This window comes from Carettochelys insculpta, chromosome 16, assembly GCF_033958435.1.
Source record: "Carettochelys insculpta isolate YL-2023 chromosome 16, ASM3395843v1, whole genome shotgun sequence".
NCBI lineage: Eukaryota > Metazoa > Chordata > Testudines > Carettochelyidae > Carettochelys > Carettochelys insculpta.
In genome coordinates this window covers 28512919-28529386 of record NC_134152.1, presented here as the reverse complement: position 1 = coordinate 28529386, position 16468 = coordinate 28512919, and the positions used below count along the sequence as shown (strand labels likewise).

Sequence of the window (16468 nt, the reverse complement as noted above, 5' to 3'; positions counted from 1 at the left end):
ACATGCCAAGTACATACAGCACCTCAGAGCCCAAGATCTTGTCCGTTTGCTGTTGGAGACACACGAGCCGAGTATTTCCAGACACAGTAGCTGGGATTTACAAGATTGTTAACCACAAGAAAAAGGGAATGCAAGGCAGACAAGCATGGTGAGTCAGAGGCCCGAATATTCAGTGGCTGGAGCAGCTGGCAGCAGGGCTCCTTCCCAGTGAGGTGGGAGCTCATTCCAGCTGGACTGGGGCAGCTTGGAGCCTAAAGGGCTTTTAAAAATATATGTTGAAGGGGCGATAAAAGGGGGGAGGGAATGGAGGCCTCCCCACCTTTTCCAGGTTAGACTGAGCAGTGTCTGCTGCAGAATCTCTTAACAAAGGCTTTGGCTCAGCATCAATTAAAACCACTAGAGCTTCCCACCCATCAAGCAATGTGGAAGGAGCACAGGGCCATCTGCTCTGGGGACAGGCACAAGGTTCCCAGGCTCCTGTGTGCAGTACCAGCAGGTTGGGGGAGGGGATGCTTAAACAGCAATGAATCCTAAGACCAGATGCTCCGATTTGCTAAGGGGACTAAAGAAGGCCAGCTCATGGGAACACTCTCTTCTTCCTCACCCCATGCATGTTAGTCTCTTCATTCCCCCTGCTCTCTGCATGGGGGATCGCAGCCATCCTAAATGCCATGCATGTGGGAAAAGGAGGACAGAGGGCCTTGATGTTAACGCCCAGGCTGGAGATTGGGCTGGGGAGGCAGGAGACCTGACATATATTGTGCTGGAGATTTCTTGTCATCACTGTGCCTCGTTTTCCCCACTTACCAAAGGTGGCTAATAATAACCCCCTACCTCAGGGCAAGGTTAAGCTCAAGGTGGGCTCTTCAGACTGAAGGCACTATAGATGTGCAAGGCATCCTTATTAGTGAGTCTCATTGTCCATTTGTCTGATGCAGCCACCATGATACAGAGCCTAATTGTTCAAGAGGAAAAGAATCGAAAGACATTGCTGTGCTCCAGGAGATGGAGGAAGGTAGGGAAGGGGCATTGTCACGTGGGATTTCGCTGTGGTGTTGACACACTAAGGCCAGGTCTACACTAAACCTTCAAGTTGATCATAGATACGCAATTCTAGGTAAGCAATTGCATAGCTGGCATTGACTTATCTACAACTGACTTTCCCTGCTGTCCTGGCCAAGGGAGGTCAATGGGAGAAACTCTCCTGTGGATCCCTCCCACTACTCCTTGTGATACTGAGGAGCGCAAGGGTGAACTGTCGACCCAGATGTAGTAAACTCTTTCATAACTGGCCCGCTATCATCCAGAACTCTCCAATAACCAACATTTTAACCATAAGTAAATTTAAGTTACATTTTCCATAAGGACAATATAACAAAAGTAAACACAAATGAATACAGTAAATACAAATAAACACAGCAAATACAGTACGGCCGTGTCTATACTTGCATTCCTCTTTTGAAAGAGGCATGCAAATGAGGGAAAGTGAAAATGCAAATGAGGTGCAGATTTACATATCTGGTGTCTTATTCGCATATTTTTGAAAGAGCTTCTTTCAAAAGAAGAAAAGCAGTGTAGATGGGGCTCTTTCAAAAGTAAATCCCATCTTCGAAGAAACCCTTCTTCCTATTTTTTTTAGGAATAAAGGTTCTTTCGAAAAAGGGGTTTACTTTCAAAAGAGCCCTGTCTGTGCTGCCTTTCTTCTTTCAAAAGAATAGTATGCAAATGACGCACCAGATATGTAAATCTGCACCTCATTTGCATTTTCAATTTCCCTCATTTGCATGCCTCTTTCAAAAGAGGAATGCTAGTGTAGACATAGCCTATAAGTTTACAGTGTACAATAATACTATTGTTGGGAAATAAAGTACTCTGCATACATTTCTGTTGGATTCTTAATGTTTAATCTTGTTTTCCTTTAGTGTTCTGCATTGCTAGGTACACCTCTCAGTTATCCAGAATATTTCAATATCCAGCAACCTGCCGGTCCTGAGCCTGCAGGATATGAAAGAGTTCACTGTAGTTCAATTCTGTGCATCCTCACCAGGTGTGTGAAGTCAAACCCAGGAAGACTGACCTTAACCGGGTCAGTCTACTGGGTAGTGTAGTTGTATGCTAAGAAGTAAAGCTAGTTCACCCACCGTCCTCATCCAAGCTCAATTCCTGACCGCAGCTGCATCTCCTTTTGCTCAGCTCTCCATTCAAGGGTTCCACAGCACAGTCACAACCTGCGAATGGGAGCAGTTACACAATCACCACTGGCAGTGAGGCAGGCAGGATCCAAATCATAATGCTTTAGGCTACAAGGAAAGTTTCCTTCTTCATGTGACTGGCAGGGCAAGACACTGAACCATCAGTGGGCAATTCATAACCAGCAAGGAAGCCCATCCAAAAAGCACCTACTCACACAGAGACATTGCATGGTATGATGCCCTGTAATGCTTGAATCTGGGCACAGCTGGAAGGCTGTGCTACAGCCATATAAGGCAAAGCACCCAGTGTGGCAGGCAGGCAGCTCGGTTGGATGCACAGCTGCATTGCAGAACCTGGAAATCCAGTTGGGCCTATTACTCCAGGTGTTTCAGCTCTGACAGAGGGAGCAGTAGGAATTTTTCTGCTGCTCTGGTGTCTGGCCCAATCTGTCTGCTCATTTCTGTACCATCCCTGACTATTGCTTGGGGTCACCCCCTAACCCAGAGGGTACAGCCAGCAGCTCTGCCCCAGTTAGCAAGAGCTGGAAACAATGAGGTCTGGTGTGGGAGGTGCTGGTTTGGCCTCATTTGATTTCCCCCAGGACTCACGCTCTGGATCGGAGTTTGTCTCTGTGACTTTTCACAGTCCCCATCTTTCCAACAAGCACCTGCTAGCCACAAACAGACACAAGGAACATGTCAGCTGCCTACCCACTGTCTGGGGCCATGGTCTGGTCCAGCAAAGACTGAAAATCCCAGCTCACTGCCTTATCACCATGACCAATGAGTGACCTATACACACCAGTGCAAGGGACTCCCTCTCTTCTTTCACAGCCATGTCCTGCCATCCCATTAGGCATGATTCTTCATGGCCTTGCCCCCAAAGCAGCCATTTCCACCTGCATAGAACGGGACTGTTCTGCTGCAATATGTTATGCCTACCTTGCACAGGTGGAAATGATAAGGCAAAGCAAAGCGGGGGTAATCGAGCCCACTGACTTCAGCAATGCTACTTGCAGGAGTAGAAGCCACTCTGGTGAGGGAGGGTTTGCAGGGTTGATTAGTTTCACTAGTAAATCTACCATCCCCCAGGCACCATATCCCTTCCCTGCAGCCCTAGGCAAGGAACGCTGAACAGCATGGCAGTGCTACTTTACACAGCCTGAAGGTGCAAACAGCTAGTCTCTGCAAAGCAGATTGCCATTTCGTAAGCAACAGCTGTGTCCTGTCAAACAGCTGCTGCTGGTTCACCACAATGAAGGCTGAGGCTAGGTCACTGTTCAACTCCTGATTTCTCTAAGTTACACATCCTACCTCCCAGTCATATCTTCCCAAAGATATCTATGGCATTTAATAAGTGTACCTAGCCAATAGCCCTTGTAGATGCAGCAAGAGACAGCAGGGTCTTGTGGACTGACTCTGTGACTTGGAACCAGAATGCCTGAGTGTTAATCTTGGCTCTGCCACTGATGATCTGGGGAGACTTGAGCAAGACACTTAACCTTGCTGTGGCTCAGATTTTTCTGCATCAGCAAAGCAGGTGTAATACCACTAAAGGTGGTCTATAGTGAAGATGAGTTAACTATAAGAAATATAATTACTGACCATAGTAGGCAGGAAGCCTTAGGTTTGCTTGTTTGTTTTCTTTTGAGACAGAGGGGCCAGTGCGTTTTGTTTTGGGGTACAGGCATGTGCGATTGGGATCCCCAGTTCATGTTACATAGACCACTATGTATCTATTAGGAAGACACTAACTATTGACTGCTTCTGGGCTGGTTTGAATTCAAACCAGCCACCTCTGAGGTGGAGGGCTTTTAATTCCATTATGCAGCCCTCTTTAATAGCCTTTCTATTACTCCTTCCCTCTTACTTCTTTCCCCTCTAAATTCCTTTTCACCAGCTAAGCAGGTCCTCCAAGGCCTCACAGTCCCAAGTCTTATGCCATGGGAACTTAACTGGCGGGCCACGAGCCTGCAAGGCTCTGCCTCCTGCGTGAAAAGGGCCTTGACTATTGAACCCTGAAAATTCTCACCCTTTCTGCTGGCTCCTTCCATGCGCTTGTTCCCACACAGCTCTCCTCAGCCATGTGCTGCCTGGAGAGTCACATGATCTCGCTTGGTGCTGTGGGAATCCGATTAGCAAACGGCCCTGGCTCCGGGATTGGGCAAAGCTGGGCAAGAAAAGGACTAATTTCTGGGAAGTGTTTTCCCACCGTCTGTCCGCCCAGTGCAGTGATTGCAGAGGAAATCGGCCATATCTAAATGTGTCCTGATAGCTGCACTAATCTAAGACTGAATATGCAGCTTGTGGTGGGCTTGTTGGAAGTGAATAGGGTATTAATGGAACACATGGCCTGCATTCAAGATAAAACAATGGGATGTATTCTCTCTAGGCTGTCCCCCTCCCCAGCTCCTGCCTGGTCTATTCAGACTTTAACCTCTCAAGTGGAAACACTGAGCTGAACTCTCCATGGAAGGAAGAGGAGTAATCACTGAGAAATGGGGACCCGCGATGTGGGGCTGCCGGGTGTAACGTTCAAATGCCAGGCGTCTGTCTGCTCTTATCCTGAAGCACGCCTTCCATTGCTGATCTCACAGTGCTCACAAGAGCCCTACTCCCAGCATGGACGCCGCGGCCCAGACAGGGCGAGGCTGACCTGTTCGACAAGTGGCCGCAGAGCTGGAGAGCTGCAGTTTCTGAGTGCCCAGGATGACACACCAGGGGTCTGTCTTAAGTGTCAAAGGGGCCGAGCTCCCAAACTCAAAGTCAATAAGCACCGTGAATGCTCTGAGTCAGGCCCCAGAGAGTCTCAGGCTGGACAGGTGTGCTAAGTGACCTACCTGAAGTCCATTCTGTTCTCCAAGTCACCTCATAACCCCGCCCCAGGCTCCTTTCTCCCAAGAGCTCCTTTTACTTCTGGTGCCAGATAGAGCCTTCATACCTGCAACAACCTCCTGCCTAAGGGCTGTTAGGGCCCCCTCCCTCTCCTTTCTTCTGCAAATGGATCTGTTCTGCTGGGTGTAAGTGTAAGCACATTATGATAAAGGCCTGTCTATCTCCTACCCAGGGGCAAACTGGAGCTGACTGCTTGTGGGCTGGGGCAGGGCTGGGTGGGAGCTCCTGGGCTGCCTGGAAATTCCTCCTTCTGAATTTTGAAAATGGAGGTGTCTAATTAATTAGAAGCAGGGCTTTCTTTGTGGCAGTACGTGCTGGTACTGAGTACTGGCACCTCCATCGTAATAAATCTATGTTCTCCGCTGGCAGCCCCTGCCAGCTCCCAGCCATAGAGTTAAGCGCCCATGCTTCAGCCCTCAGCCAGGGTGCCCCACAGGCAGCCCCAGCTGCAGGAACACTGGTGGGGTGGGGGAGCCAGCCGAGTACCGGCTCCTCTTTTTTGACAACCCCACCCCCCACTGATTAGAAGTGAAAATGAATCACACACTCCACACTGTGCCTCCTGGCTTATTCATTATGAACTCGCATGCCATTCGTTTTGTGATTTCCCCACCGTTTCCCTTCTCAGTGCCATAGATCTGGGGTGTGCAAAGGGGGGGGGAGGTCCCCCTCAGGGGGTGTGAAATTTCATAAGGGGGCACAGCACGACCAGCTGCTGGGTCTCAGGCTCATCCATCTCCCTGAAAACATTGAAGTATGTTACTGTTTTTAGAGAGGTAGCCGAGTTAGTCTGTACCTTCAAAAACAACAAGTCCTGACTGCACTCATGCATCTGACGAAGTGGGTCTTTGCCCAGAAAAGCTTATGCTCCAAAATATCTGTTAGTCTATAAGGTGTCACAGGACTTCTTGTTGTTACTTTTTTTGTGTCTGTGTATTTGCATTTATATACCGATTAATAAAGTTTTTAATGTTCCACAGACTTATTTTCTTGCACGTGCCAAAAGGGTTTTTATTTTCATATGATCATAACCAAAATTTCTGTCGGTTTGGGTCACATTACACAGCTTGGGAGCAAGGCCCTGTTAATTGTTGGGACAAAAAGTGGGGCCTGACATGTAAACTTTGCTCATCCCTGCAATAGACATTTGTTCGGCAGCACACCGCTACACTAGAGAACCTGTTCTGGGGGAAGCTAAAAGTTTTGGCAGCTGGGTAGGAGCCATTGGAGTTTCTGGAGTAAGAGCAGGCAATTTGGAACAGTGGCATAACCAGATCAGCTGGATGTGTCTGCCAAAATGATCAGCAGTGAATAGTTAACAATGTTGCCATGCTGAGTACCATCTTTAGGTTCCAGGATGAACACCCCCCTTGAGACTTGTGGGGCAGTTTGCACTTGTCTGACAGCGATTGTTTCAGGCTGCCCGAAGACTCAGGCAAACATCACGGGATTAATTTGTATTCATGGCATGTTTGCGTGGTTCTCTTTACAGCCATAAGGACTACAGACTCTCTGGTCTGTTTTAAAATGAAAGGACAGACTGCAGAGCACGGGTCTGTATACAGGGGCAAGTTTTCCAATACAGACCAGTATCGACCACCCTGTACCCATCCTACTGTGCACTGGAGATATATCCTGCATTCCTTACCCAGGCAAAATCCCTATCCCAGGCCCATCTCACAGGGAGGGGAACCATGCAGTATTGGTGTCTGAGCCCTGCCTTGTGTGCATGGGCAGATACACACGTGACTGCTGAACACAAACTAGGGGAAGGGAGCAGACCCATAGTGTGTATATGGCAGTCAGGGATGGAAGCCAGCTCTCTTCTAAGATTATGTCTAGTATAGACATAGAAGTCGACCGCTGAGATGCAATTTTAGCTACGTCAATTGTGTAGCTAAAATCAATTTATCCGCAGTTGACTTCCACGTCTGGCCACACGGCGGGAGGTTGACGGGAGCATTTCTCCCATCGACCTTCCTTGTTCCTTGCCTCTCGCGAGGAGTACGGGGTGGATGTCGACCCCTGGGAGCGTCATTTCGCTCATGAAGATCAACCCTCAGCAGATCAATCTTCCACTGTAGTGTGGCTCTAGCCTAAGCTCTTTGTAAGTAGCATTAGCAGCAAAGTGCTGCCGCCACATGCAGTGAGAACTCTGTTGATACCACTCCCTCAGCCTCAGGCTGAACCATAGCCCCTGTTCTCTGTTCCTGGCACCATTCCCCACCCCCAGCCTCAGCCCCACCTGCATTAAATCCCTTCTGCCTGAAGGCCACCAGCTCCTGCCCCGTCACAACAGATCACGGAGGGTGTGGGCCAGGGCTGGCAGGTACAGATGGGAGTTGGTGCCACTGATTTCATCAGTGGAAATTAAATGAAGCAATGGGCTTAAATTGCAACAAGGGAGGTTTAGGTGCAACATTAGGAAATACTTCCTAGTTGTCAGGGTTGTTAAGCACTGGAATAAATTGCCCTGGGAGATTGCGGAATTGCCATCATTGGAGATATTTAGGAGCAAATTAGATAGTCATCTGTCAGGGATGATGAAAGCATGTCATACGTGGCCTGATTGAATTTTTTTGTGGCCTGTAGCTCCAACCCCGGAGACCTGGTTGGAGAACTCTGGCAGCTCTGGGGCTGGAAGCTGGTGGGGGCTGGGGCGTGGAGCAAATAACAATTTTACACATCAAAGTTTATGAACGATTAATAAAATTATAAAACAATAACATTCATATTAATTTATTAAATTCTCCATTACAGTTATTGTATTATAGTCAAACAAAACCTGAAAAAATATTATAAAATATACCTGAAACATAATCTATAATAACAACTAATTAAGATTTTCCAATAGAAGTACATTTTCTTTGGTGGCCCTGAAAGCTATCAGTTTTGTTTGTGCAGTCCTCAGTAGACTTTGAGTGTGATGCACCTGAGAGGGTGCTTAGTCCTGCGTGAGGACAGGGGACTGGCCTTGATGACCTCTCAAGGTCCCTTCCAGTATTGTATTCTATGGTTCTATGATTATCTTAAGAATTCCTTCAGCACTATTCAGGGAAGGCAGCAGGGTGGCGAGATGATGAACCCTCCAGCATCCATATCCCGGGCCCTGTTGAAATTTGCCTGTTTTAACTTGTCTGTGTGCCTCATTTGAGAGATGTACTGGAAAACACGAGGCAGATCCAAGCAGCTTTCTTAACAGCAAAAGCTTTCATCACATAATAGTCTGAGGCTTGTTTGATGCCTGGCTTGAAATGCAGCTGAATAAAAACAGAGCGGGAGTTTGAATACTAATGGGCAGCTGGAATGACAAGAGGCTTTTTCTTCCTTCTCCTGCTGTAGAAAATACCTCAGAAATTGTGTATGTGCTGGGGGAGGGGGTAAGGGTAGACGATTCACAGTTAATCTCAAGACTATGGCATCCACTGTAGATGACACTAAGTACTCATATTCCAGCCTTGTTGCTATGGAGAGAGAAGTTTAATTAACCGCAACCGTAATGCCCTGCATGTCACAAAAGTGTCCAGGAAAATATTACAGAATTCGCTAGGAACTGCTTCAATTCGGCGGTTTTTTTTTTTTTTTTTTTACTTAGTGCCAGAATTTGCTCAAAGTACTTCGAACGCTTAGGACAATGTAGACTTAACTGTACATGCAAGCTGAGCTAACTGCTGTTGTAAGCAATGTGGTACAAAGGCCTGGGTTAAACAGAGAAAGGATTACATTTTGACTATGTAAGACCATTTTCCCTGGTAAGGTCTGTAGAGTGGCTGTGGAACTTGCCTACAGATGGGGCATTCCCAGGGAGAGAGAAACTGTCCCTCTGAACCTGCTTCTTGTTGCTCTAGGGCAGGGCTTGGCAACCTGCAGCTCTGGAGCTGCATGTGGCTCTTAAGGAGTCATTTGTGGCTCCAGACACTGCTGCTGCTGACTCCTCTGTGGCTCCCTGCCCTGCTGCTGCTGCTGCTGCTGAAACAGCAGAACTAACTTTAATTGGTTTAACAGCCAGCAGGGCAGCGGGAAGGATCTGGCCATTAAACCAACTGAATTATTTCGGCAGTGGTAGGGAGGGAGCCACAGAGCCCCTCACTCGCCATGCTAGCTGAGTGGTCACACTCCTACAGTGGGCATGGCTTGGCTCACTCCCACCAGTGGAACACCTCTGCACCAGCCTTCCTTCTGCTCAGCACAGGTGGCCACCTGGAGTAGGCTACCCAGCCAGCTCCACAGAGGGGTTAATCCTGGGGGCTGGTTTGGGGCTGAGGTGTGTTAATCCTGGGGATGGGAGGGCAGGTTTGCAGGATGGGGGGGTAAAGCTTGGGGAAGGGGGGGGGCAGATTTGGGGGCTGAGGCAGGTAAAGCCTGGAGACTGGGGGGCAGGTTTGGAGGCTGAGGGGGTTAGAGCCTGGGAATGAGATGTGCGTGTGGAGGGTTAAAGTGAACATTGCTCCTTCCTGCTTAAGAACCTATCCCCAGGTCAGCATTTTCCTCATCCTCATTTGCTCTCTAGTCCAGGGGTGAAAGTAGCTTAAACTTTATAACTGGTACATATCATTGTGTGCGCTCTGTTCTTAAAATAAGCATGACAAAAGTATGGTTTGATGTTATTTATTAAGGACCATCTCTATTCAGTGCATTGCGGCTCTTGAAATATTGATTTTGTAACTGAAATTCGAAAAAATGCATCTTCTTGCTATTTTGGTTGCAGGGCCCTGTGCTAGGGCAATGGAGAATTGGACTTGTAATCTCTTCATTTAAAAGTGCACATGTGGTATAAATTTGCTTGGTCACAGTTAAATCACTTGTGGCTAGTGGAATCCATTTAACTTATTTATGGACTGGGGCTTTGCCTGGTAGAGAACCAGGCTCAATGCAGAAGTGATGCTACAACTCCATTGTGCACATCTGTTCAGCTCCCCCAGCGGGGTGCTGGAACAATTTGTATCCTGGGGGGCTGAGAACCATTGAACCCAGCTGCAAACCCTGTACATGAGGAAAACCACATCAAGCCGTAGAGGGGAGGGCTGCTGCATCCCCAGCCCCTGGGGTTCCTGTGCTATCTCTCTGGAGTCTGGTGTGACCCGTGAGAAGGGGCTGGAGCTGGAGCTGGAATGGGCCTTACCTTCCTCCTCAAACACCTGCCTGTTGCTTCCATTCAACTCACTCCAGCTGAGGCTGAGGGATGCTTACACGGTTGCAGGGCTGAATCTGCCCCTCCCACAGGAGTTTGCCATTTGTGTCTGATGGCTGCCTGGGTTCCCCCACCCCTCAAACAGGACAGAGCAGTGTGTGTTCAGGGTGGGGGGGGTCCTAGCTCCTGGGAGCAAACCTCAGATCAAAGGAGGCTATCTGTCTCTGGCTCAGAGGGGTGGCTGTGTTAGTCTAGCTTCACAAAAAACAAGCAGTCCTGCAGCACCTTAAAGATGAGCAAATCTGTGTATTAGGTCATGAGCTTTTGTGGGCAAGACAAACTCCTTTAGACTTTCAGATTTCTGGCTGTGCCTCGGCTATTGCCCACCCACAAGCTGTTCACCCTGAGCAGACCAGAGCAGTCTCTCGCTAGCGTAGCCCTGGCACGCAGGGGTCTGGTGTTACCAGCAGCACTGAGGTGGGGGACCTGGCGCAGGCACAGGAAATACAACTGTCAGGAAGGCTGCGGCATGCTCACCCATCCCTGCCTTGCGGCTCCCCTTTCTGAAGAGGGGAAAGAGTGGCTTGTGTTTCAGACAGTGCCAATCCTGTTGGCCAGCCTCTACCTGCCAGCGTCTGCCAGACACTGCAATAAAGCGTCCCCCCAGGGCACGAACAGCCCGCCACCGGGACCTCGCCCAGCAGAAGCCTCTCCTCCCACAGCTGCCCTCCTTCCCCCCGCCCCCAGTGGCCCCAGGGCTCTATTTTATCATGGGTGTCAGAGCACTTGCCTTAATCATAAATAACGAGCTTGGCAGATCCTCAAACATTTGCTCCATCCCAATCCTGAAACTGAATCCAACCACAACCTAAGCAAAGCCTCCAGCCCCAAGGAAACATAGCAGGGCGAGGAGCCACGTTCCAGTCTGTGCAGCAGCCCCTCGCTGCATGTCTGGTCAGAGCACAGCATGGGGGCCGGTGGTGACTTCCTCGAAGGAAGGCTGATCAGCGGTTCAGACGCTAACTTGGGGATTGCAGCGCCTGGGCTCAGTGCTCTGCTCTGCCACAGATTCCCTGTGTGACCGTGGGCCAGTAAGTATGTCCCAGGGCCTGAGCACTGGGTGCGCCTGACTGTGGTGTTGTGACAATAACTGCATTAAAGACAATGTGGATGATGGCGGCTGTCAAGGTTTCGTCTAAGCCATGTGGGTGTGCAGCTTCCTCATAAGCCCTGTGCAGGGGCTCAGGGCTGCCACGTATGGTGCTGCCATGGTCGGGGAGAGATGTGCTCCTCCGGTTCCAGCAGCAGGGGTGGATTAAGAAAGGGGCATTAGGTACCGCGGCTGTGGGCCGAGGGGGCCCCCTTAGCCCAGGGCCTCAGGCTGCAGCCTGTAAAGACCCTATGTGCTGGGATAGCCCTTCCTGGCAAGCAGTGGGGGAAGGCGGCTCCATGAACTGCTGTTCCTTTCCCTCAAGCTGGAGTACTGCAAAGATCTGCCCCTGCAGTTCCCGCTGGCTGGGAATTACAGCCAATGGGAGCTGCAGGGGCTGGTGCCTGCACGTGAGTGCAGGGCAGCATGGAGCCACCTGTTCCCCCCACAGGTAAGTGCCCTGCACCCCAATTCCCTGCTCCAGCCCTGAGCCCCCTCCACTGCCCTAGCACCCACCTAGATCCCTCACCCCAACCCTGAGCCCACTTCTGCACCCTAACTCCTGCCCAATCCCAGTACCCCCACCCCAACCTCCTGCCCTAAGCCCGCTCCTGAACTCCAAGCCTGTTGGCCCCAGCCTGGAGTCCCCTATTGCACCTCAAACACCTCATCCCCAGCCCGACTCCAGAGCCTGCACCTCCCAGCCAGAGCACTCATCCCCCACAACATGAGCCTCCTCCCACACTCTGAACCCCCCACCCCGCTCCCGCCACAGATCACCCTGTGCAGAATGAATTTGGTCATGTGTAGCCTTAAGCCTCATTGCACCCTGCCACTACAGAGGGGCTTTATGCTGAGGAGCTGATTTCGCAAGGTAGGAAAAGGGTGAGTCTTTCTGAAGCCTCCTGGGACTTGTGCTGGCCTAACAGCCCAGAAGCCAGGCAGTGTTCCCCGTAAAACTGAGTGAGTGGACGGCCACCCAGGAGAGAGCAAAATGCCACCCAGCCGACTAGCAGAGCACCCACAGCCAGCAGCGTGTTCTTCCACTGGGGGGTGCAGATCCACATATGCCTGGGTGCACCTAACAAAATACATTCTGCACCTGGATGGAAAAAAAATTGGCAGGAGCACTGAAGCCAGGTCAGGTGTGCAGTCGCAGAGGCATCCACTCTGATGCGGTAGAGGTGAGCACCAGGTAACGCAGAAAAGGACAGAATTTATGGCCTCCTCTGGTGTTTACCACCGAACCAGACGCTACTGGCTGGGTGATGATAAAAGGCTCAAAGATTACTAGCCCCATGGGACACCAAGACACAAGGTGGTTAAGTGCCTTGCTCAGGGGTCACATGGAAAGTCAGTAGCAGACCCAGGAACAGACTCCAGTTTTCCTGCTCCCATCCCCTGCTCGCACCTGTACACACAACTTGTGAGCATGGCTAGAAAGCAGGGTAGGAATTGTCTTTCTCTCAGACCTTTCCTGTGGGCCCCTACGCCACGGAACACTGCAACGCTGCCTAATTCTGATGGTTGGAACCTGGCCCACCGGGGACATACAGCTACAGAGATATACAATGCAGGTCAAACCAGGTGCTGGCACAACTGGCCAGGTACATCTAAAACAGGTGCTCATTGGAAGGGCTGTGTGCCTTCACCCTGAGCTCCCGGTACAGTGGCACAATGTACCTTGCCTAATTGGCTGTGCTTTGCCTTCAACACAGGGAGCGGTGAGGCCAGTCCTGCTCTGACACTGGTTAGGAGTAACACCAGGGTAACCGCCAGTGTGAAAGAGAAGAACAACGGGCCCAGAAAGCCAAGCTAGCCCCTTCCTATTGGGGCGTCAATTTGACGATTCAGCCATGGCAGGGACCTGGATCAGAGAGCCTGCCTCAGCGCAGCAGGAGGGAGGCGAGCCCCTGTTGTGTGGGTGTGATCGCTCAGTGCCAGAGGCTGGCACACCGAGGAGCTCAATACAATGCAATCAGCCATACCCTGCTCAGTGGCATCAAACCCAACTGTTGATGCCAAAAAGAAATAAATAAATCAATGAAATTGCCTAGCATAGTGTGATTCTACAGGCAAGGTTATATCAGCCAGATCCTAATCTCACTCACTCTGGTGTAAATTTGGAGTGACTCCATTGGAATCAGCTTAGGGCAAGAAAGGTGATCGACATCAGCAGGTTTGTTGGGGACTTACTCAAGGGTGCTGGAAGAATTTTTATAGGGGGGGTGCTGAGAGCCATTGAACCGAACTGGAAACCCTGTGTAGAAGGAACATCGGGGGTGCACAGCCTCCCTCCTCTCCTGCCCCCACACCCTCAGTTCCAGCACCTATGCCTGAGACCAACATTTGGCACAGAATCCTATGGAGAAAAATGGTACATCTAGCAGAGAAGGCAAATGCACCACAAAACAGGATCCCTAATGGGAGCAACTTGAAGCACTGCTGCTGAGGCAGGGCCAGCTGGCAGCTCAGCATTTTCAGATCATCTTGACCTCATCTGCATGGACTCACCTCCCAGCCTCAGGAGGATGTAATTTTCCCTTGGTGGGTCCCTAATGCAGAACTTCATTTCTATTCTTGTGCTCTCTTGAGAGCCTGAGGATTCCTTGGCTGTTTTTACAGTTTTTCCTCTCACCAGTGACATAAAACTGAATTAAATCTTCTTGGGGTGACAGGGACAGCCAAAGAGTCTCCTGAGCTTTGTGGTTTTTTAAAGTTTTCCAGAGAGCTAGACATGATTCAAAATACCCCTTGAGGTGCTGTCAGATGGAGTGGCTCAAGGGGAGTTTGTCCTACAGGCCAGGAATGGGTGGCTGCAGAATTAAAAACACTCTTCATTATTTCATTCAGTGGGGTTCTCTGGTCCTTTGGTTCAGGTTCTGATCTGATTCTGCCTGCAACCCCTGCTGAGGGACTGTGATGCTGGAGCTGGTTTTATTTAATTTTTGGAGATCACACAGCCAGTACCTTCCTGTACAAGAGAGAGGTAGTGCGTTTGTAGTGTTTGTGTGATCTGTAGCCTAGGGCTAGCTGGTGAGACAATAGGTCAGCAGGTCTAGTGCTACTGACAAGTGGGCCAATAAAATGGCGAGTCTGTGATTCTGGTGTCACTGAGACAGATTCTGTAGCTGTCCCAGGCTGAATCAGCTCCACAATGGGCTTGTACATTTGTGCAGTGATCTGTTACCTGCACAGTTCAGGACACCCACTTCTACGCAGGTCCTAGGGCACCCCCACCTTTTCCTCGTTCCTAGGGCTCCAGGTGAAAGGCACCTACCCGTACCCGGTTCCTAAGGCTCAGGTCCACCCATACTCAAATTATAGGGCTCAGGTGCAATCTGGTTAGTTTAAGTACTCACCCTCAACCAGTTCCTAGGCTCAGGGCATATGCTTCTGTGAGTTTGCCAGGCCTTTTATTGGTGAAAAAGCCTTTCACAGTAATATCCTTAAACTCTATTTGTTACCAGGCACCAAAACAGAAAGCACACACTAAACATGCAATGCTCACACCCCTGTGAAGGCACACAAACTTTTCCCTGATGGCCAGTCAGGATCAGGTCATCCAGGAACTCCAGCTTCTGCTGAGGTTGGCTGGGTGTTGAGGTCGCGCAGATCTGACCTTGGGGCTGTGTCCTGAAGTTGGTTACAGAGAACATTTGGACCCCAGTTTATACAGTGAAACTTGGATGGTGCTTAGCTTATACCCTAACCTGTCATTTTACTGAAGTATTACAAAATTCTTCTTCAATCAGTCAGAATCCATTGTGAAGCAATTCTTTACCTCAGCATACCCAACCCAACCCATACCCAAGTTGGTTTACACCTTGCAAAATGAGTTAGGTAACAGACACAAACAATCAATGAACCAAACAGAAACCAGACAGACAGATACACAATAGAGAAGTAGGGACTGTAACGATAAAACAAATAAAGAAGCACATCTTTCACACTCACAACTGTGGCTAAACAAAAAGCAGTCAAGTGCTAGTCTTTAAAGTGCTACTTGACTGCTTTTTGTTTTGATAGTGTATAGACTAGCAGGGCTCCCTCTCTGTTTCTATTCAACTGTGGCTTCAACTCCTTGCCAGATTGTTGCTTATCTGGTGATAGAGGGTATTGTTAGGAAGGGCTGTGAAAAAGGTGCCCCACTTTACACTGTTTGGATCTAATTTAGAAGGAATGTGAGGATGTGACTTTCTGCCTCTTGGCTCATGGCTGCTGCTGTTCTAATTTGGTGGCCCACCCCAGACCTTACAGGTCATTGTATTCAATGTCAAGTATCGGAGGGGTAGCCGTGTTAATCTGGATCTGTAACAGCAACGAAGGGTCCTGTGGCACCTTATAAACTAACAGAAGTTTTGAGCATGAGCTTTCGTGAGCACAGGCTCACTTCATCAGATGCTGGTCTTGGAAATCTGCAGGGCCAGGTATAAATAAGCCAGAGCAAGGGTGGGGATAACAAGGTTAGCTCAGTCAGCAAGGGTGAGGCTTACTACCAGCAGTTGATTTGGAGGTGTGAACACCAAGGGAGGGGAAGCTGCTTTTGTATTTAGCCAACCATTCACAGTCTTTGTTTAAGCCTGAGTTGAGGGCATCGAATTTGCAGATGAATTGTAGCTCAGAAATTTCTCTTTGGAGTCTGGTCCTGAAATTTCTTTGCTGTAGGATAGCCACTTTTAAGTCTGCTACTGTGTGGTCCAGGAGATTGAAGTGCTCTCCTACGGGTTTTTGTATATTGCCATTTCTGATATCTGATTTGTGTGCGTTTATTCTTTTACATAGAGACTGTCCAGTTTGTCCGATGTATATAGCAGAGGGGCATTGCTGGCACATGATGGCATAACTTATATTGGTAGATGTGCAGCTGAATGAACCCACGATGGTGTGGCTGATCTGGTTAGGTCCTGTAATGGTGTTGCTGGTGTAGATATGTGGGCAGATCTGGCAACGAGGTTTGTTGCATGGATGGGTAACTCAGGGACCAGCAGCTGATGAAGTGAGTCTGTGCTCACGAAAGCTCATGCTCAAAACTTTTCTGTTAGTCTGTAAGGTGCCACAGGACCCTTCGTTGCTGTATTGAATATCTTGCTGATGCTG

General features: G+C 49.5%; 1 long non-coding RNA gene across 1 annotated transcript in view; it reads right to left on the bottom strand.

Annotated features, from left to right (window-relative positions):
• Positions 1-2031: 2031 nt before the first annotated feature.
• Positions 2032-16468, bottom strand: part of LOC142021836 (uncharacterized) — a 121715-nt gene continuing 107278 nt past the window's right edge. The window contains exon 3 of the long non-coding RNA XR_012647788.1: positions 2032-2228. This is a non-coding gene — a long non-coding RNA (uncharacterized LOC142021836). The remainder of the gene's footprint in view (positions 2229-16468) is intronic.